General features: G+C 42.7%; 1 protein-coding gene and 1 pseudogene across 1 annotated transcript in view; both read right to left on the bottom strand.

The window, feature by feature from the left end:
- Positions 1 to 25,188, bottom strand: part of Ca10 (carbonic anhydrase 10) — a 499,797-nt gene that overhangs the window by 54,018 nt on the left and 420,591 nt on the right. The gene's annotated exons all lie outside the window — the stretch shown is intronic.
- On the bottom strand, positions 4,378 to 6,249 carry LOC118590206 (annotated as a pseudogene).

Here is a 25,188-nt window from a genome sequence, read left to right as displayed (position 1 = left end):
CTAGGGATAGTGCTACCCATAGTGAGTTGGGACCTTTCACATCAATCATCAGTCAAGATAATCCCTCATAGACATAGCCATAGGCCATGTGTGCTCAAGGCAATTGTTCAACAAAGGGACCCTTTTCCAAGAAGGCTCTAGGTCATGTCAAGCTGATGAACCAGTACAACATCTTCCGGGATCATCCATATTGTTACACATGAAAGAATTTCCTTATTTTTGAGCTGGAGTGTGTGTGTGTGTGTGTGTGTGTGTCTGTGTGTGTGTGTGTGTTCGTGTAGTGTATTTCTCTCTCTCTCTCTCTTTTCTTTTTTTTCTTTCTTTCTTTTTTTTTTTTTTTTTTTTTTTTGGTTTTTTGAGACAGGGTTTCTCTGTGTAGCTTTGCGCCTTTCCTGGAACTCACTTGGTAGCCCATGCTGGCCTTGAACTCACAGAGATCCACCTGCCTCTGCCTCCCAAGTACTGGGATTAAAGGCATGGGCCACCAATGCCCGGCCTTTGTCTCTCTCTTTTTATGTGTGTATGTCTTGTAGTTTATACATCCTTCTGTTGATAGACACTTGAATTGATTAGATATCTTGGTTATTATAAATACTGCTTCAGTTAATGTGAGGATACAGATGTCTCTTTGATACATTAATTGAATATGACAGTTACATTTCAATTTTCTTTAAAAAAAGATTTATTTATTTATTATGTATACCATGTTCTGCCTGCATGTATGTTTACAGGCCAGAAGAGGGTACCAGATCTCATTACAGATAGCTGTGAGCCACTGTGTGGTTGCTGGGAATTGAACTCAGGACCTCTGGAAGTGCAGCTAGTATTCTTAACCTCTGAGCCATCTCTCCAGCCCCCCATTTCAGTTTTCTAAGGAATTTCTATACTATTTTCCACAATGACTATATTAATTTGCAATCTCACCAATAGTATTCCATGCTTCCCTTTCCTCCATATCTTAAGCAATACCTTTTACCTTTCATTGTTTGAGGATAGCCATTATAATAGGTTGGTTTTAATTTGCATCTCTTTGATGATTGGTGATGCTCAGTGTTTCTCATATATCATTTGGACATTTATGTTTTCTTTTGAGAAACATCTAGTCAGGTGCTTTGGTCATTTTTAAATGGATTACTTCTATTCCTAGTATTAAGTTCCTTATGTACTATAGGTATCAACCTCTGCCTTAGTATGGCTAATATTGCTGTGATGAAACATCATGACCAAAAGACTCTTGGGTAGGAAAGGGTTTATTTGTCTTTTATATCCTGAATCTCAGTGTATTGAGGGAAGCCCAGGAACTTAAATGGAGTGGGAACTTGGAGACAAGAACTGTTGCAGAGCCATGGAGGAGCACTGATTACTGGCTTGCTCCTCATGGCTTGCTTTCTTATAGCACCCAGGAACCCCAGCCCAGAAGTGCCACCACCTACAATGGACTGGGCCCTCCCACATCAGTCACAAATTAAGAAAATGCTTTACAGACTTACATATGGCCTGATCTTATGGGGGCATTTTCTCAATTGAGGTTTCCTCCTCTCAGATGACTGACTCTAGCTTGGGTAAAGTTGACATTAAAAACTAGTTGGCACAACTTCTTTTCATAGATAACAGTAGATTGTCAATGATCAGTTATCCTGTTGGTTGCTTCTGTGGCTTTGTAGAGGGCTTTGATGATAACAGCTGCTTTTCCTCTATTCTTGCTTGTATTGACTGTATCTGTAGATTTGTGTCTAAAAAAGCATTGTCCATACCAATAGCTTGAAACTTGTCCTCTTTGTTTTCTCCTAGTAGTTTTACAGTTCCAGGTTTCCTGTTTGAATCTTTAGTATATTTGGAGTTGATCTTTGAGTGGGATGTGAACAATTCTTTCATTCTTCTGCATGTGGATATCAAGTTGACCTAGGACCATCTATGGAAGAGACTATCTTCCTCCAGGGTGAGTTCTTGGCACTTTCAGCACCCTGCCTTTCCTGTTGGCCTTAGCCTCTTTGAGATGTTGCTAAGGGAAGAGTTCCCAACCAAGAGTAATGTGTAGCAACAAAATGTGACTTTAAAAACATGATCTAAAAGTATGTGTACATCTGTTCCTTTTATCCTCGAGGAACAGTTTAGCAAACTATCTGATCTTGATTTCATTGTGTGTGGGTAAGTATACAGTGGCTGTATCACATTAGAGCTGGACTTTCCATCACTTATGTGTGACATCCACACAGGCAAATGACACACTCTGCACCTGTCTTCTTAGTTGTAAGGCTGGGATATATACACATATATATTTCAGTCTATTGTACAGAACAAACCCATGTAGTTCTACTTTGTCTGTACTCCCATTCTTTGGTGATATAGTCTGTGATTCCCTAACCAGTGCATATTCTTCTTCAGTGGCATGGCTTGTCTGGCCATTTCTTAGCATGTATTGCCTCAGGGACTTTTGCACCAGCTCTTCTGTGCTTTCAAATATGTAACCCTCAGATACCTATGGCTCAGCTCTTTGAGTTTCAGCTCTCAAAAGTACTTTCCTGACACCTTTATTTTTGCTGTTAGTGTTACCCTTCACTTTGCTTTTTAAAATTTACACAGTAACTACCATCTCCTTGCATGCCAGATATTGCTTTTATTTATTATTTATGTCATTTTCTACTGCTAGAATGTAAGCTACAGGAGGTCCAAGCCATTTGATTGATTACACTGTGGTATCTCAGGTAGAGGCTACCATACAGAAGGCATGTCATAAATATCTGCTGAATGAATAAATCCATAAATAAGTCAATGCATGCATGCATGCATGATTAAAATCATTCAATTCAGTGTTTTGCATATTGTAGGCACACAATTAAACCCGGCTATTATTATGGGAAGTTGGCTATCCCTGGAGCTACTTCCTCTTGGAGTAATAAATAATATAAACCCTTCAGTTTCATTATTTTCAATAGTGATCACCTGCAGGATGCCATCCCCCCATTACCATGTTTTCCTCAGTCATGTGTGAGAATTCCCCCTACTCAAAGGACCATGTGACCAGTCACTTCTGTTCTCCAGCTCAGATCTGCAGTGGTATCAAGTACCTGAAGTCATGTGGAGGTGTCCTCTGCTGTGTCTCAATAGCTGTTGTCTTTACATCAAGCAGGTTGGTTTTTACCACCATAACAGCCCCAGAAGATGCTGCCCTTGCTGATGTCATTCTTCTGACTGCTGTCCCTGATGCTCTCCTCAAGGACACAGAAAATATCCCCCCTCCCTTGTCCTCCATTCTTTTCCTGTACCTTGTAGTGAAACAGCCTGCACTCAGCCTCTCAAATCACTTAGCACCAGTACCTGACAAAGGGATGCTGTCTTGCTCTCCATTTTTTTTTTTTTCAGCTTTATTTGTATAGACGTTGGAACAATCACCATAACTGAGCCATTGAACATAATCTTCACTTCACATTGTCCTTGTTCCTTTCTTTTCTTTTGGTGCTGGTGGGCATTTTGGGACATGAGAAGATTTAATATCTATTCTGGTGGTAAAATTTAAAATTAATTTTATTAATTGATAATTTCCTGCAATGTATTTTGATCATAGTCACTCCATAAATTTTAAAGACACAATGCAGAATTGATCATTAGAGCCACACTGCTGTACATTAAATTTCCTAAACTTTTCTACATGAAAGTGAGATCGAGCAATATTTGTCCTTCTGCACTTAGCTTGTTTTACTTCGCATACCGCTCTACAGATTCACCTGTACTGTCACAAGTGGCAAGATTTTCTTACTTTTTTTTTTTGTTTGTTTTTTTCGAGACAGGGTTTCTCTGTGTAGCTTTGCACCTTTCCTGGATCTCACTTGGTAACCCAGGCTGGCCTCGAACTCACAGAGATCCGCCTGGCTCTTCCTCCCGAGTGCTGGGATTAATGGCGTGCGCCACCAGGGCCCAGCTGATTTTCTTAGTTTTTAAATACATTTTAATTTCAGCTTTTGAAGCTCAAGGACGATTTTTAACATTAAAATTTTTCATTATTCGTATATGTGGGTACCTGTGTGTGGGAGGTTGTGCATTTGAGTGCAGTGTCTGGGGAGGCCAGAAGAGGGCACTGTAGCTCCTGGAGCTGGAGGGCATCACAGCTCCTAGTGGTGAGTTACCTGCCAAGTGTGTTGAGAACTGAACTTGGGTCCTCTGAAGGAGCAGTGTGTGCTCTTACCTGCTGGTCATTTCTTCTGTCCTGAGATTTCCCTTTGTTTTGTTTTGAGACAGGATCTCACTATGCAGCTCTGACTGGTCTAAAACTTAATGTATAGACCAGGCTAGTCTCAAATTATGGCCATCTGCCTGCCTCTGCTTCCCCAGTTGAATTGAAGGCATGTGCCACCACATCTGGTCTTATTTTTTAAAAATGTATCTGAGGCTTTTCATTTAAGAACAAAATGATGAGTGATGGGCTCACGATAAACAGCATCACTGAACTTCATCTCTCCTCCCCCTTTTTGTGCTCCAGATCCCTCCACAGTAAAGGAACTTAACCCCAAAGTCGTGGTGGCTCCAGATTCTCTTTGTCTACCTCTTTTCCCTGGCTTCAGCTCACCTGATAACCAGGCAGGGCTGGTGCCTCAGTTTGAATGCATGGGAGAGCCTAGAACAATGAGAGAAACAGAGGGGAAAGCCTCACCCTCAGGAAAAGGGACTGAAAAGCAGAGCATGATGAAATGGGGGCTCCCATAGCTTGGGGCTCAGGAAGGGGGCCCTGGGAGCAGAGGAAAGGATACAGGGATCCTGGGAAAGGAGACCCTGCAGCCCCATACTCTTCTCTTTAGGAATAGTAAATGCTTGATCGCTTGCCCTTCTGGCACCGATTACAGAACCACACTTGGACCACATCCTCCTCCAGCCCAAGCTGCTTGGCGATGATGATGTGCTGCAGGGTGGGATTTGGCACCACAGAAACACACAGCGTTTGATGCTCATCCGTTTTCTCTTGCAGGCCTGCACCAGGGTCTCCGCTTTGCCTATTTTCCTGAAGATTCTCAGTGTTGTCGGCTTCCTCCACCCACTTCTCCAGCAGGGGCTGCAGCTTACACATGTTCTTGAAGCTGAGCTGCAGGGCCTCAGGGTGGCAGATGGCGGTCTGGCTGAACACCTTTACAAAGAGAACGCCCAGGGTGAGCCCCACATCGATCTGGGTGCACCCCAAGCTTCTGCAGCTTGGGAAGCTGCTCTAGTTCCTTCTGCAGGGCTTTCATGTCCTGAGATTCTTCGGGACTTGGTTCCACCTTCTCCCCCTTCTTCATGGCACTGAGCTGGACAGTGCAGGGTCTAGGGGAGGCCCGCTCTGTCTGAGTTGCTTCTGCCTGGCTCTCAAGCTGCAAAGTCTCCAGGCCAACTTGGGGCACTAGGGGCTGTTCAACCTGAGGGTCACAGAATGCCTTCTTTCCACAGAACTCATGTGGCGGGGGACAGGGGGAGATCCCTGACACTTCTGGGCCTGGTCCAATCCCTGGTCTGATTCCAGGCCCACCTGGAGGCTCTTGGAAGCTTAGCCAGGTCCAAAGGTTCACCCAGCTCAGCTCTGGCCCTCCTGACCCATCACCCCCACCTGGTAGGGGTGAGAAGGCAAAGTAAGCCAGGTGTCCAGCTATGGGGAAGGTGGGCACCCCAAGCCAGGGGCCTGGCCGAAGGAGGGCTCACCTAGGAACTGCTTCACGTCTCCCTGGCCCTAATTTTTAAAGGCTAAATAATATCCCTCTTCTCATTTTCACACACACACACACACACACACACACACACACACACACACACACACAATCCACTCATGCATTGATAGAAATTTAGGCTGTTTAAATGTCTTTGGTATTGCTAATATTTCTGCAGTGAGCAAAGGTACGATGGAAATTTCATTCCTTTGAGTATATTCCTGGAAGAGAATTTTCTTATCATAAGGCAGTTCTCCTTAGAATGTCTTAGGAACCTCTATATTATTTTCCAATTTCCTCCCTCTTCTCGCAGCCAGCGGCATGTGTAGTCCTGACCCTAACACGTTATGTAAATGCCTGTGTGCCAGCAGGTGTTTTCTGGTTCCTTACTACAGTTTTTGCTTAGCTTCAGCTAAGACATCTTGCTTGAACGTAGGAAAACAAAGCCGTTCATCATTTAGAAAAAGCATTATAGAAGGAGCAGATGACTTAATTTACTGCACACTGGCTGACTCCTGTTCTTTCGGAAGGTCCAGTTCTGCATCACAAGGCTACTGGCACCCCCCAACAGATGGCCCATAGCGACAGAGCATCGCTAATCTTGTCACAGCGAAATCGATTCAATGAAAAACTCCCCGCAGCAGCTGTATACACCAGTTTCCTTCCCACATGGGGATCAGTCCCTTCATGAGACATTGCGTCTGTTTGTATTTATCGGTTAACAGTTGTCGGGTGAAGAGAAGGTGACTGTTATTAGTATTAATTACAACCACTTGCGTTTATCTAGTGCTTCATGCTTTTCAATAACGCTTTCACAGATGTTCCCTCATTTGATTCTTGCAGCATCCCCATGAGGCAGTCATCAGAGTTAAGGCAAAGACCCCAGGAAGGCATGCAAGGTGGTTTCTTCCCTTCTTTCCAATGCCTCAACATGAATATTCATCAAAGCTATGGACAGGGTCTGGTCTTTGGGTGGTGTGCTTAGAGGCTACTTGATGCAGCTGTTTGTTTTTTTTTTCTTTTCTTTTTTTTTCAGAGTTTCTCTGTAGTTTTGTGCCTGTCCTGGATCTTGCTCTGTAGACCAGGCTGTCCTTGAACTCACAGAGATCAGCCCTCCTCCCGAGTGCTGGGGTTAAAGGGTCTGGACTTTGGGTGGTGTGCTTGGATGCTACTTGATGCTATGGGGGGAACCAACTCTGCTAACCAGAGAGTGTCCTTGGAGGGATTGTGAGTGCCCTTGTGAAGGCAGCACTCTTAGCTGGACTGAAGCAGTGGCTCCCCGGTAGCTCTTTCTGCTTCTGTCCTTGCCTTCTTTCCATTTGTCCTCAATACATCAGTCAGGGCTGATGGTCTAAAACATTTCAGATTGATTCTTGCAACATCTAGAATCTTCTCAAAGCTCTTTGGCCTACTCAGGGTGAAAGAACCATGGCGTAAGGCCTCCCATGGACTGGTCCCACAGTCTTCTCTAGCTCTGCTCCCTGCTTCTACTGGTTCATTCTCTGGCCACATTGGCCTCCTTGGTGGTCCATGAATATCGCACATGCCCCGACTTAGGCCATCTGCTTCCTCCATTTGTCTGGTTCTCACCCCAGTTTCCACTTGCTTCACTCTTTTGCTGACTTCTCACCTTCCCAACGAAGCCTGTCTCAGTTACTCAGCATCTCCCTCTCTCTTCCTTCCTCATCCTTCTTACTCTTTCCATACACTTTGGTCAATACCACTTGCCTCTACATGTATACTGTATGCATTAGATTCTTAGGGCTGCCATTACCAAATTACCATAAGCTGATTTGATGACCCAGCACATTGGAAATTACTCTCATAGTTCTGAAGGTCTTCCCAAAAATATGTTAAAGAAACAATGGAAGTGTGGGCAAGACTGGTCCCTTCCAGAGAATAACAGTCCCACATCTGGTCCTAGTATCTATTGGTTACTGATAACCCTTGCCCTAAATTCTGTCTGTCTGTCTTTCTCTCTCTCGCTCTCACACACACATACACACTCAATTTCCTTTATCTTAAAAATATACAGGTATTAGATGGGTCCACCCTAACTCACTGTAACTTGATAGAGCATATCTGTACATACTTTGCTTCCAAGTAAGAGCACACTCACATGTACTGGGTTCAGGAATTGATATGTCTTTTTAGAGGATACAGTTTAACTCACAACATTATATATTTATTATATTTCCTTTTCTTGCTTGAGACCCTTTGTTAAATAAGCTCTGTGAAGACTGGGGCTTTGACTATGCACTAGTTGAATCCTAGGATACTCAACTGTTTCCTTCCCTCAAATTCTCCATACATTAAGTATTATTTATATTCCAAAAGTATAGCTAATAATAGTTTATTTTAAACTAGTCCCCATATTTGGGAACTGGCTAAAAAAGCATACATACATATATGTCAGTCATTTTTCTACTGTCTTACCAGAAGGATCCTACTGTGACAAATTAGTCTATCCAACTTTCTAGCTTACATACAATTTCCATTTCCATAGGGGCTTCAGCAGCCTAGAGAAGCTTATGTCACTTAGCTATGTCATCTCCACTAGAATCCCTTCTTTCTGTGGTCCTCCAGGTCATTGTCCCCACCTGTGACCACTCATCCTATCCAGTGTCTCACTTTTCTCTTGTTATTTTGCCACGATGTCCCCAGTCCTTCCCCAGAATAACTTAAAGGGGGACAGAGCCAAGGTACACTGATTATATTCTTCAACAGCTCTCCGCCCTGCCAGAGACTCACTTCCTTCAACATGGTCACGCCTTCTGCAGTCCCACCATCTTCTAACCATCTATTCAAATGTTGAATCCAGCAATGGCTTAAACTGTGGATTAGGTCAGAGCTCCTATGATTTAATCATCCCTGGACCTGTTCTTGAAAGCACAGTCAGAGGTGTGTTTCACAAATCTAGGTATTTCTCTATCCAATCTAGTTGACAAGATTAAATATCATAGTGTTTATGGTTAAAAGAGGGAATGTCCAATTGTTCTGAACTAAGCATTTTTTTTTTTTTTTTTTTGGTCAGAGCTGAGGACCGAACCCAGGGCCTTGTGCTTGCTAGGCAAGTGCTCTACCACTGAGCTAAATCCCCAGTCCCGAATTAAGCATTTTCTAGACACTGTACACAAGAGATTGGATGATGACAGGCATCTTTTCTTTGTTCACTAGTTTTGGTGATTGCATCTTAAATAACTATAACCAGGAAGGGATGCCATTTGGAATATCATTGTCATTGAAAGAAAAGTGGACAGACCCCTTGTAGATCTAATCGCCAGTAATGAAGTGAGCAAGCCCCTGAGATACTACTGTCTCAGTCTCTTTGCTCATAAAGTTGGGACAAACCCCCTTCTCAATAGAGTTGTGAGGATTAGATGAAAGAATATATTTTGGAAAAACAAACACCCTGAGCCATTTTCTAAGTACCCCTATGTGTTTCTCTAGAGATAATCTTGCATCAGCCTTTTATTTTGAGGTCCCTCTCTCCTTAATGAGGTGTGGATGAACAGGGGTTGTGGGGAGGCAGAGTATGAGCTCTCAAGGAAATACTCAGGAAACTGGGCTTTCTGCCATTAAAAAAAGCAAGTCTTTATAGTGACCTAATTAGAGTTTTTAAAATTCAATTTGGACAGTCAGCAAGCTAGGCTCCTTTCCAGGAGGAATAAGGAGACAGTACATGACCTAACTGATGCTGGGCTGCTTGCCATCCCAAACAACTAAAGTGGTTGTATCAGCTTCTTTTAGGACTGCCTGGACACTGACATGGGTAAGGATGTCTGTCTTTTAGGGCCTCACTGATGTTGTGGAAAGAGAATGGTTCAATACCTAAAGGTCATACTTCTTTAGGAAGGCAGATCACGAAGTATGGTTTTCACCAGGCTAGGGTAAAAGTAACTCTTTTCAACTGTTTTCTGGAAGTTTGTGGAGTATACTTGAAAGAACATCCCTCTGCCCATCCATCCATCCATCCATCCATCCATCCATCCATCCATCCATCCATCCTTCAACTCATCTATCTGACACGGAGTGTGTATTCCCACCAAATACCAGAGGTTCAATACTAAATACAACAGAATCAATATGTTGAAGGAGCCCAGTTTCATCCAAATGCAAATAATCAACGGTTATGAGTTTGAGGAATTAAGCCAAAAGACTCAAATTTGAATGTTGACTTTGTGGTCCTGGATAAACTACTGATCTTTAACCAAAACTTTTATCTGTAAGACATGACTGGACTAGATTCAACTCTCAGACTTCTTCTAAACATGCTAAGATTCCATGCCTTAGTACATTTTGCCTAAAATAAGTTCATCAGAGAGGTAATATAATAATCTTGTTGGTTGGCTTTTCCTGAAAAACCAATCTTTCACCTTTGGGGGCAGATTTGTCCTCCCCAAGCAAGCTTGTCAAATTTCTTTTCATTCATACCTTTCATGACTATTCTTGTCTGCATTAGGATTCTTAAGAGGGTCTCATGTTCTCAACTCTATCTATCTCATTTCATCAAGCCTTAACTTCCTTTCCTTGCTCCTTAAGTCTGTCACAGTCTCTGTTGCTACATGGCTTCCATCTGGACCACTGTGCCTTTCCATGTCTTTTACCCAGACAGACTTACACATCAGGTGGCAGCTGACTCCCTTTTCCAGTGACATTTTCTCTTACCTCTCAGGGTGGGGCCTGGTTCTTTGCTTAGAGACACACAAATGATGTTTCTTCCCTCTAGGTCAGGGGTTTTCAGCCTTCCTAATGTTGCAACTCTTTAATACTGAAGCTCATGGTATGGTGACCCAACCGCAAAGTCAGTTTTGTTGTTACTTCATAGCTATGATGCTACTATGGCTCTGAATTGTAATGCAAATGTCTGTGTTTTCTGATGGCCTTCGGTGACCCCTGTGAAAGGGTTAGCAGACCCACAAAGGGGTTGCAACCCACAGGTTGAGAACCACTGCTTTAGAGCATATGTTCTTTCTCAAACCTAACCAAGGTCTTGGTTTACCACCAACTGCTCTATCAGCCTACCAAATACATAGAACAGTAATTATCTCGCTGATTAATTATTGTATTAAGACTACACCTTTCCCATAGACGGTACCACCACTGACTCTATGGGCTTTCCTCAAGTGGCTAAGGGGAAAACTCCCATGAGCCAAAACGGATGTAACAGGTTCTCTGCCACTGCCCAAGGTGGGGGATGTTTCCCAGCTAGAGAGGTAGTGGGTTAAGATGAAAATAGCAGCTGGAATTTTTGTTAAAGCTCAGTAAAAAGTGTGGTAAGCAGAGTCTGGGAGCCTGGGTGATGAACACCCCAGTCTGCCAGACAGTCCTGGTTGAGGTTATGGCTCCATCAGTGTCTCTTTCCCAGGTCCCAATTTCTCCATCCCTGAGGACCAAGGCATCTTTACCACAGAGCTGCTGGAAGAGGAGATGGAGTTGTATGAGCCCTCTCACTGGCTGATATAGGGCCTGGCATCTACTCCACGGTCCCTAAAGGGGAGCTGCTGCCAGTGAGTGAATTACACACTTTGCTATAGTTCTGTACTCACTAAAGAGGGATCCATCTGTTATCATATGATTCCTGACTGGATTCATTTGTCAGAAATGGTCCCTTGTGTGACTGTTTCTTCTCTGCGGCCTCAAGCTTTGACCCGTCTCTTGCTGCTCACAGCATACCAAATCCATCAGCAATTACAGTTGGTTCTCTCTTCTGGATGTACCCAGAACCTAACTGCTTCTGTCCCCGTCACAGCTACTGTCCTGGCCTCGGCTGCCTGGATCTGCTACCCAGATGGCTGCAGTGCTCTTCTCTCTGACCTTTCTGCCTGAGCCTTTCTTTCCTCTGGCCTATCAGCACAAAAACTAGTCTGAGCCAGCTAACGTCTAAATTGGATGGCACCACTCTCTGAATTGAACCTCTGGTGGCTTTTATCACACTAAGAACAAAGCTCAAATCCAGGTCCCATCTGCTCAAACCTTCAGAGTCTGTACTAGCAAACTTTTCTGATCACACTCATGTCCCCCCTAAACACATGAGATCTAGATGCAACTTGCAGGCATCAGGCTTGCTTCTGCCTGAGGGTTTGACGCCCCTTACCAAGAAACCTGCAAACTGGCCTCCTCGTTCCTGGCAAAAATGCATAATGCGAAAGGTCAGTAGGTCTTTATTCACTTGCCGCATTCTCAGCAAGGTCTTCCCTGGCTGCTGTGTTCAATGGTATAATTCCCAGTAAACATACCCAATGACTGTATCTTCAAAGAATTAACATGCCAGTTATTTACTGAATACTTGAAGAATGAATGAATGAATGAATGAATGGGCATCACACTTCTCAGACAGTAATACCTTCTGTGTACAAATGTTCTCACATTTATGATGGTTCAAGGCACAACTTTTTGAGTTCATGATGTCATAGACGTGCACACAAGCAACCATTCTTCTTATCACTTTCAGTACAGTGCAAACAAATTTCCTGAGATATTCTGTGATCTATAGTTATTGGGTTGATTTTGACTAAATGGGCTAACATAAGTGTTCTGAGCCTGTTTAAGGTAGGTCAACATAGGTGATGATGTTCAGTAGGTTAAGGGTAGGAAATGAAAGGCATTTTCAACTCACAAGATTTTCAACTGATAATGAACTTATCAGGATGAAATCCTATTGTAATTCCATATTCATACCTACAGATAGTTAGGAATTGTCTGGATTATGGGGTTTACATCATCCAGGCTCTCCAAGCTTTCTGTTTACAAGGGAATCTGTTGGGCTGCAGATTCACAGAGTCCACCTGTGAGCTTAGATATCCTTTATATCTGCTCAAGCTTTAGGCATTGTGACATATTTGCATTATTGTAGAGCATGAGTCAGACACATGGGATAAACATTCAGTCTCCCACTTCCTGAAGGTGAATTAGCTCCCCCAGTCACCAGACTTAGTTTTGGTTTCATACAGAAGAAATGTACTTCGATGAATGTAAATAGTCAAGACTGTTAGGAAAGCAGTGCAAGTTGCTACTGTCTATCTTGGCCACTAGGTGTTATGCCTGCTGGGCCAAAAAGTAGATAAATATGCATGGTAGTTTGAATGAGAATGCCCCCATAGGCTCATATGTTTAAATACTTGGTTCACACTTGGTGGAACTGTTTGTGAAGGATTGGAGCTGTGGCCTTGTTGGAGGTGGTGTGTCACTGGGCGTGGACTTTGAGGTTTCAAGAGACTCACACCATTCCTGGTGTTTGTTTGTTTTTCTCTCTCTCTCTGCCTCCTGCCTGTAGATCAAGATGTGACCTCTCAGCAACTTCTCCAAGCCATGCCTGCCTGCCATGATGGTCATGGACTCACTTTCTGTTACAGAAAGCCCCAACAAAATCTTCCTTGTATAAGATGCCTTGGTTATGGTGTCTCCTCATAGCAATAGAAAAGTAACTAAGACAATGTGTTTCTCATGTTCTTGTCCTTAACTGGAAAAATATACTGCCTTTATTTATTTGTTTGTTTGTTTGTTTGTTTATTTATTGACACTGGGGAAACTATACCATGTTAATTGCCACAGACATACAATGCCAGGGAAACAAACAAAAAAACAAAAACAAAAAACAAAAAACATCATGAGTTACTTAAAATCCTTTTCACTGTAGAATCTGCTCTGCTGCCTCCTCTTGGAGAGCTGACCTCTGTGGCTCTTACTTCATACATTTTCTGGCCTCGCTTCAGATCGTGTAAATCTTTCACCTTTTACACTGCCTTTTGGAAGAGTGGATAGTCAGATATGAGGTTGTACCCCCATTCTGGTTTGGAGTGTAGTGTTTTGGCATTGGTGGGACACCTCAAAGGAGTTCTGGGGAAAAGGACATGGGTGGTGCTGGTACCAGGAGAGCTCATCAGGCTTCTTCATGTTGAGATACATGTTGGTCAAAAAGGATGAACTGCTTGGTGTGATGAAGACACTCTCTAAATTAAGACACTCATGGAAGCATGCAGAGCAGACCCAGGAAAGAGCTGAGGGTATAGATGAGCAAAAGATGGCATCAGTAAAGATGGATCCCCAATCACTCTCTCTCTATGCTGTTTTATTTCCAATTTCCTTCTTAAATTTTATGTGTATGGGTATTTTGACAGTATGCATTTCTGTGCACCATGTTTGTGCCCAGTCTGCAGAGGTCAGAGGGCACCATCAGATCCCCTAGGAGTTATAGATGGTTGTGAGCCAACATGTGGCTTTGGGGAATCGAATCCAGGTCTTCTGGAAGAGCAGCAGTCCTCTTAACCATTTGGCCATCTCTCCAGAACCTCTTTCCATATTATTTCAAGTTCTCCCCACCAGAGTATAGAGAACATTGGTTCTTAAACAAAATACTTCTCCATGGGAGAATAGATGGGAGGGGCGGGAGGAACACTGAGCATCACAATAAGGCAGGGAAGAACAGGACAGCAAATGTTGGCTTGCTGGCTTGAGGGCATGTGTCTGGTAGGGCACAGGAAGAACAGACCATAGAAAAATCTAGACTTACATAAAATTCCCAGTATCAGTAAACAATGTGTGAGAGTGAGTGGTCATGTAGATTTGCTGCTGTTTTCTCATCTTTCTTTTGACAAACAAAAGGTAGAAACTGATGGCTGTCCACAGAATGAGTGTGTTGTCCTTAGGCATGATGAGAGTGGAGTCTCTCAGGAAATTGAGTACATTATCAAAAACAGTAACTTAGTAACTCTAAGGACAGAGTCCATTCATTCAAGTGCTCATTTGTTTATTCATTCAATATACACACTCACTTACTCATTTTCTCATCTATCAACTGTCTTTGGAAGCAATTACTATGTATCATGCACATGCCGTGATTGTAGAAGTCAACAGGATGACCAAGATCCTTGATCTCATAAAGCTTGAATTGTACTGGGGAAGACAGATAATAATCTAATAAATAAAGGTTAGAGGAGATAATTTTAGACAGTGATGAGTTTTATGGAGGTAATGAGATCAGCAAGTAATGCAGCATTTTAGAGGACAGAGTTCCAGCTTGCTTTGGATGGACCTCTCTGGAAAAGGATGTTAGGATTTGAGACTTGAACTGCAGGAGGGCTCAGCAGCATAAAGGTGATGGTTTACAACTATTAAAATGCCTTAACACCACCTGGGAGCTTTCAATCAATACTGATGGTGGACTCCATCTCCTGAGGTTGTAATTTACTCCATTTAGTGATAAAGTCTAAGATTATTCTGAAATGCACTCAGAGTTGCAAACCACCAGAATTTGCAAGAGCCTAGAAGAAGCTACTAGATAAGGCTGTGTTTGCAGAGAACCAATGGTAGGAAAAAGCTCAGTTTGGTCCCAAAGAAGAAAGAAAGTGGATGTGGCTGCAAGGGAATAGCTAAAGCAAACAGATTTTTGGAGGAGGTGGAGATAGTACTGACTGTGGTGAGCTGTAAGATTGAATGGAGTATAAGCAAAGGCTTAGGGCTGCATGCAGAGGCATTGTCTCAGCAGCAGTGGGTGGCATGGAGAATCCCCTCCCCCAATCTATTCCAATTCTTCCATGTCATCTCATTGCAAACTAATCTCAATTGCAGAATTCTTCTGGTGATCAGCTGCCTGTTTTCCTGGGGTGATCAATCTCCGAAAAGTTTCCAAACTGTGTTAAAACTGCCAGTGTCTCAGCAAACAGCACAGAGAGTGCTTTCCAGGGAGAGAAGTTCAATAATTCAAATGAGCCAGCACCAAGGAACTGGAGGGCGGTTTGATCTAGTTTAGAAGCTGACATTTTCTTAGCAGAAAAATGCAATATCCATAATACATTATTTTGTGCCCAATGAAGTCAACTAGAACAGAATTGTCTCAGGAGAGACCAAGATCAGATTGCCAGGAAACCTTTTTGAAGGCAATAGGAAACCCTTAGAAGCCTAGGCAGGGAGTGGGCTCACAGCCACTTCTCAAGAGCCTGCAGGGCCCAGAGGCTTCCTGAGCTGCTGTGACACTGGGTTACCTTTAAAGGGTAAATAAACACAGAATAACTAACTCCTAGGTAGCCTGAACATCTGGTCCTCAGAAGCCCCGCCTCTGTCCTCATTGCTGGCAGACAGACCTGCTCAAAGGATGGCTTTACTCTAGAGGTTTGCATGTGCTGAGCTAGGGTGTAGCCAAAGGAGCCACGTGGGAGGTGGAGGAGCTGTTTTATTTCTCTAAGCTAAGAGCTGTTAAAAGAGAAAAGTCATTTTCTCTAGGTGGCCGCTGTCCCTGCGTAACATGCCCCTGAGCTGAGTTTCCCTCGAAGAATGAAAACTACCAGGCCCGAAAGTAGCTTGGCTTGGAGCCCAAGTCATGGGAGAGGTTGTCAGGGGCTTGCTTGTTGGGCCTGCTGCATCACATTCTTCCTGGGGCTGCCTCTTCATCTTCAAAGGAAGCAGAGAAATTGGCTCCATTCTGGCCTCTCTCAAGTTCATGCAATTATGGGCCCAAGTAAATTTGTGTTAGATTATGCCAAAGACTAAACAATATTTTGCTTTTTATTTGAACAAATATTTCTTGCTTCACTGACAATAGTCCAAGAGAGGAAGCCTTCAATTAGAGGAGCCGAAAATACTGATTAGAATCAATCAACACCTCTAGAAGTTTAAACACTTAAGTTAATTAAATGGTTCGGTAGACTTGAAGCTAAACTCACAAACAGAAATCTCAGCGTATGAAAGGATGCTTGGAGTTTAAAAAAAAAAAAAAACATAATTATCTGAGAAGCCCAACATCAGCCTCACCAAAGGCTCTGTGAAAATGATTGGGCAGGCGGTGGGTTGATTTTCAGTGCAGCTCACATGTAGGTTAACACTGTAACTCAAAAGCAAAAGTTTTCCACTCCTATTAGCAGATGGGATGTTCTCCCTAAATTCAGAGATGGACAGTTGGGAAACTGGCAATGACCATGTGTGTTTAGCAGTCCTGAATATTTTAAGAGATCAGTTTCCTTACCCTCAAATGTCAACATAACCAGTACAAACACAAAAAGATCTTGTGGGGTTTTAACTTTAGCAGATACATTCTGAATTGGTGAAAGCATGATCCAGGTGCTTTTTGGGTATCTGATATAGACTAAAGACAGGTCAGATGTCTTTGTTTGGGTTCCCTTTACACAAACCCTGAGATTTGGCCAGCTCAAGCAAGCTAGTGAGAATACTTTCTCAGAGGAGGGAGGGCAGAGTGAAGACAGAGCAGGAGTCTGCATACAAGCAAGGCTCTCTACTCAGCTGCAGATTTCTGAACCTTGGAGGAGGTATCATTATGGATACTAGTCCCACCCCAGACAGAAAAAGAAGTCCTGGTGTGCTCCAGTTCTGTGTCACGTAGTTGTTGGCGCTGGGTTTCAGTGCTGGTGGTAGAGTCAGGGTGTGGGATAGCAGTCTTCCAGAAAAAGGGCAGATAAAGGTTGTGAGCTGTGATCAAAATCACAGCAGGGATCAACTTGGTTCTGGGTAGGGGCAGGAGTTCTCTATCACTGCACTAAGGAACTCCTGTCTCCTTGAGGTTGTTGAGTGGTCCTAGGCAAGATCAGGGGCCACCTTTGCCTGTGATAAATGAAGTTGGTTTGTAGTTTGCGAATCTCCAGGCTCCCGTCCCTGTTTGGTTTATGTATTAACAAGGAAGTCAAGCCATGGGTTCCAGTTTGACTTTCAGTGCCATGATAAAACACCACGACCTAAAGTAAATTAAGGTAGGAAAAGTTATATGTTGACACACACCTCCATGGCACAGTCCGTTGAGGTAAGTCAGGGCAGGGACTCAAGCAGGAACCTGGATGTTGGAACCTGGAGGCAGGCACCGGAACAGAGACCACAGAGGAACACTGCTTCCTGGCTTCTCTCCATGGCTTGCTCAGCCTTTCTTTTTCTTTTGAAAAATTATTTTATATTTTAAATCTTTTTAATATGTATGGATATTTTGCCTGTATGTATGTCTGTGTACTATGTATATGCAGTGCCCATGGAGGGAGGCTATCCCCTGCAGCTGGAGTTACATACAAATGGTTAATGAGCTGCCATGTGGATACTGGAAATCAAATCCAGGTCCTCTGAAAGAGCAACCAGTGCTCTTAACCACTGAACCATCTCTCCAGGCCCTTAGCTTTCTTTCTAATACAACCTAGAACCAGTCCAGGGATGGAACTATCCACTACCCCTCCCACATCAATCATTAACCAAATAAATGCCCCTACAGAGTTGCCTACAGGCCAGTCTGATGAGGGTATTTTCTCAATTGAGGTTCCCTCTTTTCAGATGACTTTAGCTTCTGTCAAGTTGATTGAAAAAAAACAAAAAACAAAAAACAAAAAACAAACCTAACTAGCATACAACATGTGTTTAACTGATAGAAAGCAGGTCCCATATCGTGTTAGCTGGGTACAGAGTACTTTTCATGTCCCTTTCAAATGTTTTACAAACACCTTTTGAAGACTTTTACTTGAGGTTGAATTTAGGCAGAAGATCTGGCTTGAAACCTTCCTGTAGCTTCTCATTAAGTATGAAGCTTTGTATCTCATCTACCTAAACTTTAAAATAGAGGAAAAATATAACTTCACAGGGTTCTTGTGAGAATCAGGAAAGATAGCACATAAAAATGCTTACTAATTTGGCTGTGTGTGTGTGTGTGTGTGTGTGTGTGTGTGAGAGAGAGAAAGAGAGAGAGAGAGAGAGAGAGAGAGAGAGAGAGAGAGAGAGAGAGAGAGACAGACAGACAGAGAGAGAGAGAGAGACAGAGAGACAGAGAGACAGAGAGACAGAGAGACAGAGAGACAGAGAAATACCTTTCTTTTGCAGAGAGGCTACAGTGCAGAAATAGACACTTAAATCTGCAAGATTAGATGCCTGTAAGAATGAAGGTTTGCTTTGTAAAGGGAAGGCGATCTTGGACCGGGATTGTGCTGCTGATAGGCACCATGGATTGGTATTGATCCGTAGAACAGGAGTGAGGCTGCTACATAAAGCAAGGAGACCTAGTGAGACTAAGTCATGTTCTACTCCCAACACAGTGCTCAGGTCAGGTTCTGAACTCTTAGCCGGGGACATTGTAAGCTCTATATAAAAATATGTACAGTACACAGGGCTTACTACACGACATCTCAACAGCATGTGGAGCAACTTCCCCACTACTGTGCTGGCCAAAACAAAGTAACCTGCCATGAATATAAAGGGAGAGAGGGTAGATTTATCTGGATGGGACACAGAGCTGAGTTTCTCCATGGGTCAGCGTTCCAACTGCCTGGGGATCTGTCATGATCCCCACGGACTTGCTCTTTCTGCTCATGTTGGTTGGCTTTTTGTAGGCTCAGAACAGAAGATCATCACTGAGACAGCCCAACAAGATCTCAGAGACTAACTATTTGGGAAAACAAAGACTTCCCTTTTCAAATGGGATGACTTCCTAAAGAAGTGTTTTCCTGTTTTAGAGCTCCTGGGGAATTGGGTACTGTTTCCCAAGATGACTTTCTCTCACACTCTTGGAATGACAACGGACAGTGTTGTTGTCATCCTCAGTTAAAGGACTGGATTCAGGCATGATCAGGAGGAGGAAAGGGGGCATCATAGCTTGTGCTTATTCCAGCACTGGCATCAGCCGGAGGCCTCCACAAAGTGTATTTCTGGAATTTCGTGAGTTTGGGAGGCAGGACATGATATTCTGTGTTACCATCTTTGTCTTAAGGAGACAGTGCTCCATAAGGGGTAAGCAGATTTTATAATCAGAGGAAACAATTGGCAATCTATATAACCTTTGGTAACTTAGGCATCCTCTCATTTCCCTCCCTTTGGATGAGGACAGTATCTACTCTCTCACAGGAGTATATAAAACTCAAATAGGGCAACATATAAGAAGGACTGCACATGGTGATTCAACCAAAGAAAATAATTTACTTCCTCCTTCTGGGGCTCTTCGGGTCATCTTACAATGTTGGACTTTCTTCAGATATTTGACAGGGTCTCATGCAGATAGGTTAGTAGAGACCCCTATGGTTCCTACATAGGAGAGACATGGTTGAGAAGGCAGCAGGTGCTGTTGTTAGGAAAATGCTGTGAAATGGTGCTGGGCTGATGGGAGAAGTGGAGTTAAATGTAGGCAAGAGTGTAGTTAGCTAGGAAGCAGAGGGATCTACCAATGGGGAAACCTTCAGGGGGCAAACTATTGCCCCCATCTGTGTGGGACTATTTCAGGTGCTGGTCTGAGAAGACACAGGGCAGGGAGGAAAAGAATTCATGGGCTTTATTTGAGATTCCAGCTAGCTAGGCACTCCTTATTTAGAGAAAAAAACTATAGCAAAGCCTATCAATATAAGAGCCCTTTCTCAAATTATTTATATATTACCTGGGCTCTGGCTTTTTAGTCTTCTTATTTTCTTATTCTATGTTCATTGTAGTAATGGGAAGTTAAAACAATTTGTGGAAGGAACCAGTTTCTAAATCATTTTACTTAGAATTTTATATTTCATAAAAATACTATATATAACAATATAATAAATATACGAAGTAACATAAACATGACCATCATTTTCTCTCCTTTGCCTGCCCCCTCAGGCTGCAGGGTTCACCTCACTCAGAGCTTCTTCCTCCAGATTTGATGCATAAAATGAGATTGCATGACAACTTACAGCCCTTGAATAATTTCAGAGGAATTTGGTTGAAGTGAACCCTGAAGCATGGAGATTAGGGACTAGACTAGGGAGATGATTTGGTTAGTATATTCTGGATAGAAGAAATGGAGCTAAGTCAGGAAGCTACCCCAATGAAAAGGATTCCTACAGTGTTAATGGTGCCTTCTTCTGGGTCTGAAAGTGACATTTATTTAGAAGGAAAAAAGAAATTCTTCCCCACAAGTAAAACTTGAACTCTGGCTGCTCCTCATGTGATCTCAGCTCCTCATGCTATCACTTATTAATGTACAAATCTGGGAGTTTCAACTAGCCACAGCTCCTCCATATTATTTTGTAAGGGAGCTTATCTGCCTATGGTATCTTTCCATTGAATGAAACAGGCATCAATAATTATTGAATCCAATATGAAAATTTTCCCGATACATTCTTCACCCTTAATCCTTGCTACTTGGTAGGGAATTGTTTTTATCATGCAATAGAAAGCCCAGGGCTAACCAAGGTCAGGATGAGTCTAGCATTTATTTATCAGGCTTATATTTAGCTTTGAATTTGCAAGCAAGGGGATTGTAAGTAGACCAGGTCAAGAGAAAATGAATTATGGTGCCATGGTTTGCTTCTATCTTTAGAAACCTACTCGAATAATAAATACAACAGACTCCTCTCTAACCTCAGTCCCTGAAACTTTCAGAGCCCCCAAAACACATGTGATTTCTGGAGTGATAAAGGTACCAAGAGAATCTTTTGTTGCAATGGTTAGCCTGTACCCTAACTCACAAGGCAGAGCTAGGAGATGATACCATCTTCATTCTAACAGTGGGCCTTTGACTTCTGGATCCTGACACAGAACTTCTAGATCCATGGGAATTTCCTGGGTATGAGAAGCATCTTCTGTTCTAATGGGGTACTTTTTATAGCTTCTGGCTAGCCCAGATAAGGGGCAAGTGAGTGACTGGGTGAACAAACCATGTAATTTCAGCTCCACCTCCAACTTCTAAAAAAGAGAGAGGGGCTGAAGGAAGGCTAAGTTGATCACTGTCAGTCAATGAGTTAATGAATCATGCCTCTGTAGTGAAGCCTTCATTATAAATCTCCAAACAACTGGATGTGGGAAGCTGTTGGATAACTGAACACATAGAGGGCGTAAAGTTATGCAGCAGGAGAGGACATGGAAGTTCCTTTTCTCTTTTCCTACCTGGTCCTCTCCCTCTGTGCCAAGTAGCTGTTCATTTGCAACATTTTTAATGCTCTCATAGTATACCACTAAGTCAGGCATGACAGCTCATGTCTGTAACTAGAATTTCATGGCTACAGTTAGAGGATTGTCAGGAGGTCAAGGCCAGCTTAGGCTACATAGTGAGTTTGAGTCTGGGTTATGGAGACCTTGTCTCAAAAATGTGAACATCCTCCTCCTCCTCCTCTTCCTCCTCCTCCTCCTCATCGAGTAAATGTATTTCTTTAATTTCTGGAAGCTGTTTTCACCAATTAAGGAGGGAATTGTGGAAATTGTAGCACTGATCAAGCACAGGTGACAACTTGTGGTTTGTGACTGGCATATGGTGTAGAGACAGTGTTGAGAGACTGAGTCCTCAGTTTTGGGGGTTTGACACAACATCCACATTGATGTTCTGCCGACAGACGCAAACATGATGATGCCCAGCTGATAGCTGCTGTAGAACTGATTTCTTGGTTGCCGCCGGTAAGGAGAAAGCCTCTTAGAATTTGGCAACCAGAGGTCACAAAACTGTTGATTGTTGGATGAAATAACAAGAAAAAAACTCCCACATGTCACACAGTGGTGGGGAGGGAGTCCTTTGTGTCTTATTTGCTATCGTAGCATGGTATGGTAGACCAGGAGCAGTGGGTGTTTCACCAACTGTCAGACCTTGCCCTCTGACCTCACGTCGGCCCCGAGTGCTCATCTCAGCATTCCACACATCAGCCTTGTATCAAATCCTACTGCAAGGGAGATGGATTTGATGACTTGTAAAGGCTCACACAACACTGCTACAAGTTCGGGATAAATGGGCTTTGAATAAAACAAACGCCACCCAAACCCCTACATAAATGATGTATGCCATCACTTGCAAATTGATGTATGTGAGCATACAATTTTAAACTCCCAGATGGCTCCCCGCTCTGCTGTTTTGAATCTGTCCTCACAAACTTGTGCAATAATACTCTCACTCACCACCTAACTCAGGCAACATGAACTTAGGCTGTCACTGCAAATTTGACTAGAAAGCTGAGTTACCAAGCATGCAAGGCCAGGTCCACATTGTTTTTACTCTTGTATCTCTGGCACCCTAGTGTAAGTGTGGGACACAGTCGGTCTCAGGAACATTTCTTGCATGTTTCCAAATGTGGAGAGAGAGCTACTCCTGCCCAAGAGGGAGCAAGACCCACTTTCACTCACAGTATCTCAACCTTATATTTAAGTGATGTAAGGAGTTAAGTATGTGCAGATAGCAATGAACCTGGGCTTCCCAGCCTTTTAAGGCAACAGTGTGGTGGGCTTTGAGATCAGATAGGACAGAATGTGGTTCTCAGATATGGACTGTAACAGACATGTTAATTTTAGCTTAATAGGAAATACATTTGAGCCATGTCCCTGCTTCTTGATGTGTAACTCTTAAAACTTGTAGAACTTCTAGTTTTGAATATATATATATATATATATATATATATATATATATATATATATATATATATATATGATTTTTACATGTTTTGCTACCATGTATTAATTATACATAATAATGGGTTTGTTATGACACTTTCATATATGTATATAACTTATTTTGATCACATTCACCCCCAATTATTCTCTTTTGTCCCTTTCCCACTTGTACTGATCTCTTTCCTCTTTTCAGTTTGTCCTCTTCCTACTTTCATGACTTTTTGGGCAACCCAGTGAATTCTGCTAGGCTTGCTTTCAAGAGCACAGGGGAGAGGTTATTTACAGGAACATGGATACCTCACCAGTGTCTACCTACTGGAGAAAATGCCTTCCCTTCTTTAGCAACTGTGAACTACCTAACCTATAGATTCTTAGGTAGGAGTGGGGCATTTAAGAGTAAGAGAATGGGGTTGAGTGGTATGGAACTCTGTTTTACAGAAATATCATGGCCATGGACCTGTTGATCTTACAGCAGCTGTAACTACCTACACAAGACCTGCACAAAATAGGGCCCATAGACATACTGTTATAGAAGGGAGATATACTCATGAGGGCCCCATCAAACCTTGAGAATTCATGGGTAGTTAACTTGTTTTGGAGACAATCTGATTATGTATTTCAGGCTAGCCTCAAAATACAAGTTTAAGTTAGCCTCAGTCTTATGATCTTCCTACCTCTACCGCCTAAGGGTTGAGATTATAAGCATGTGTTATTAGCTGTTATTATGTATAGGTAGGGATATCTTAAGTCAACAGGGTAGAGTAAAATGAATTTATAGTGTTACTTGAGTAGTATATGTGATAGATTGCTTCCATCTTGGAAACCTACCACAGCAAGGCAGTCTTACGTACTTCTCTTCATAGTAGAGTGGAGAAACTGGAGGTAATTATTACTCATGAGGGACAGAATATCTGTTGTTATTCACAAGGAGCCCTTTTGCTCACATCTGAGTTAATTCCAATGAGATTTGTTAGTGTGGGATTTGTAGGGTCAGGGTGGGACAGGGCACCTGAAAAACCAACTCAGGGGAGGGTTGGAAGTTGTATTCCCATTCTCTAACCTGAGACTTGAAGATAGAAACCTTATAAAAAGTCTTAAGCAATGAGATTTGATGACCTTCTGAACTGATGAACTCTTCAAGGTACTAAGAAGGTGGTCTCCTCAAAGAGAGCATTACTCTAACTTGCCCTATGTATATATTTCACCAGGGTGTTCCTTAGTTGTTTCCCACAACTCAGCTGGTCAGTATAAGTTGAGTGTTTCTCTGAGTTCTGTGAGCCATTTCAGCTAACTATCAGATGAAGCAGGAATAACAAGCCCTCAAATTTACTGTTTATCATTAAGAAGTAGCTCAGACTTGTGATTGACAACTGAAGTACAGACAATAATGGGGTTGAACCCTTAACTGTAGGCTCCAATGTCAGCTCCAGGTATGTAGTGTCATATTGAATTAAATTGTAGATACTCAGCTAGTGTGTGGAGAATTTGCTGATGTTGGAAAACATTCAGTAATCCCAGTACTACTAATAAAAGTATGCCTTCATGACATGATTTCAAAGACAGAACTAAGTAGTATAATATACCCAGAACAATTAGGAAGCAATAGACACTATCTGAATGCTGTTTTCTCTTGCCCTTTATTTCAGTGGTCCAAGATTTTTCTCCAACATCAAGATCCATCCAAATTTTGTGGGTATGTGTGATGGCTAATCTTAGTTGTCAGCTTGACACATGTGGGAAGAAAGAGCCTCAGCTGGAGAATTGCCTCCATTATATTGACTTGTGGGTATGCATGAGATTCATTGCCTTGATTGATGATTGATGTGGGAGGGTCCATCCCACTGTACATGGTGCCACCCCTAGGGAGCTGATGTTGGGTTACAAAGGAAAGCTGGCTGAACATGAGCAGGGCAAGTAAGCCAGTAAGCAGCATTCCTTCATAGTTATTGCTTCAAGCTCCTGCCTTGAGTTCCTGCCTAATAAACTCTTTTCTCCCCTCAGTTATTTTAGGTAGTGTTTTATCATAGCAACAAAATACAAGCTAGGACAGTATGTGACATTTCTTGTGTGTGTGTGTGTGTGTGTGTGTGTGTGTGTGTGTGTTTTCATGGGTGAATGGGTGTCTATACATGTGCATATGGAGACCTGGGGAAAACCTTGGAACTTAGCAAGTAGGTTAGTAGGCTAGTGTTGTCTGTTTCCCTCTTCCCAGTGC

The sequence above is a fragment of the Onychomys torridus genome, chromosome 8 (assembly GCF_903995425.1).
Source record: "Onychomys torridus chromosome 8, mOncTor1.1, whole genome shotgun sequence".
Taxonomy (NCBI): Eukaryota; Metazoa; Chordata; class Mammalia; order Rodentia; family Cricetidae; genus Onychomys; species Onychomys torridus.
This window is presented reverse-complemented; position numbering and strand designations above follow the sequence as displayed.